Genomic DNA, 1,975 nt, shown 5'->3' with positions numbered 1-1,975 from the left:
TTATTTAAAAAACATATTCATACTTTTCTTACATGTAATGTAAAAAACAAGTAAAAATCATTTGGACTTCAGATAGCTCTGCTCTCCAAGCTAAACAAAAACTAGCTTTATTCTTTAATTCTTTCCATCTTTGTATACACTCTCTTTAAATGGTAGACATGTCTAAATAAGATATCCCTGGAGTGCACACAGATGACCTTATTTTAACTGATTTTCAAAAGGTCCTGGGAGAAAAAAAAAAAAAAAAAGATAGCCTATAGAGAGGAAGGGGAGTGGGGAGAGGGAGAGAGAGAGAGAGATCAGAAAAATGTGCTTTGGCCCTGGCTGGGTGGCTCATGGCTCATTGTCCCCTACACCAGAAGGCTGCAGGCTCGATTCCTGGTCAGGCATATATGGGAGGCAACTGATCGATCTTTCTCTCTCTCTTTCTCCTTTCTTTTCTCTAAAATCAATAAACAACAACAAAAACATATCCTCGGGAGAGGACTGTTGAACAAGTTTTTTGAAGATAAAAAGGGCTCTCTTGCTTTTTTTCACTTATATACACATTTAGAGAGAGACAGAGAAAACTGGTAGCTTCAGCTTCATATTTGTATCAAAAGCAAGTAGACCCCATATGTCCATTACTTTATTTTGCCTTTTGAAAAGTTCACAGACTTTCATACACAAACAGTGGTGTCACAGCTAAGACATCACGTCTAGATGTTCAGAGTTCACACAGACTTGCTAGCCAGCATAAAGAATCATATCGCCCTGGCTGGTTTGGCTCAGCGGTTAGAGCGTCGGCCTGCGGTCCGGAGAGACCCGGGTTCGGTTCCCGCTAAGGGCATGTACCTCGGTTGCAGTTTGTCCCCAGCCCTGGTTGGTTGTGCGGGTGGCAGCCACTCGATGTGTCCCTTTCACATCGATATTTCCCTCTCTCTCTCTTCCTTTCTCTCCCTCCCACACTGTCTGTACAAAAAATGGAAAAATGTCCTCGGATGAGGATTAAAAAAAAAAAAAAAAAAAAAAAGAATCATATCAATGAGGAGAAAAAAAATGGTCAGTGGTGTAGAAAGTGACACAAGCGACTTGTCAATCTCATGACTGAAACCACTAGCCTATGACCTGAATCAACGCAGTCAATGCGGGGGCAGGGAGGTGTATGACTCAGATGCCAGGGGAGGCCGGGGTCGAGATGGACAAGTGCCAGGACCCTGGCATTCAGAGACGGGCAGGTTTTCTGACTCTTCATGTTGGACATATACTACATTCCCTGGTTTCAGGCCACTGAGTTACAGAAACTAGGTGACCCAACAAGACACTACTATCCCATCTCACTGCCACCAGGACAGGGAAAAGACCAGAGGAAAACCAGCTGGGACAAACCGAGTCTTGGCCAGGAACCAGGTTCATACACATTAAAGTTATCTGCTGAATGAAGGGAATTCGTTAAGATAAGAGAAGATGAAAATAGAGGGGTGCACAGTTAAGGAATGGGCAAAGGACTGGAATAGACATTTCTCCAAAGAAGATATACAAAAGGCCCACAGGTACGTGACAATGTGCTCAATATCACTAGTCATTAGAAAAATGCAAATTAAAACTATTTTAATTCATGCCTGTTAGAATGAACAGCATCCAAAAGACAAGAGATGACAGATGCTGGTAAGGGTGTGGAGAAAGGGAACGCTTGTGCGCTGTTGGCAGGGGTGTAAATCGGTATGGCCAATATGAAAAACAGTGTCCTCAGAAATTAAAAATAGAACTACTATATGATCTTAGAAATTCCACTTCTGTTAGTGTATGCAAAGGGAATGAAAAACTAACTCAAAAAAATGTCTGTACCCCTGTCTTCATAGCATTACTTACATTACCCAATACATGGAAACAACCTAAGTATCCAAAGTGTCCATGTTGAACAAATACACACACGAACACAATGGACTAAACTCAGCCATAAAAAGCTAGGAAATCCTAGCATTTGCACAACATG

This window comes from Molossus molossus, unplaced genomic scaffold, assembly GCF_014108415.1.
Source record: "Molossus molossus isolate mMolMol1 unplaced genomic scaffold, mMolMol1.p scaffold_m16_p_14, whole genome shotgun sequence".
NCBI lineage: Eukaryota > Metazoa > Chordata > Mammalia > Chiroptera > Molossidae > Molossus > Molossus molossus.
The sequence above is the reverse complement of the archived record's forward strand: the minus strand, read 5'-3'. Positions refer to the sequence as shown.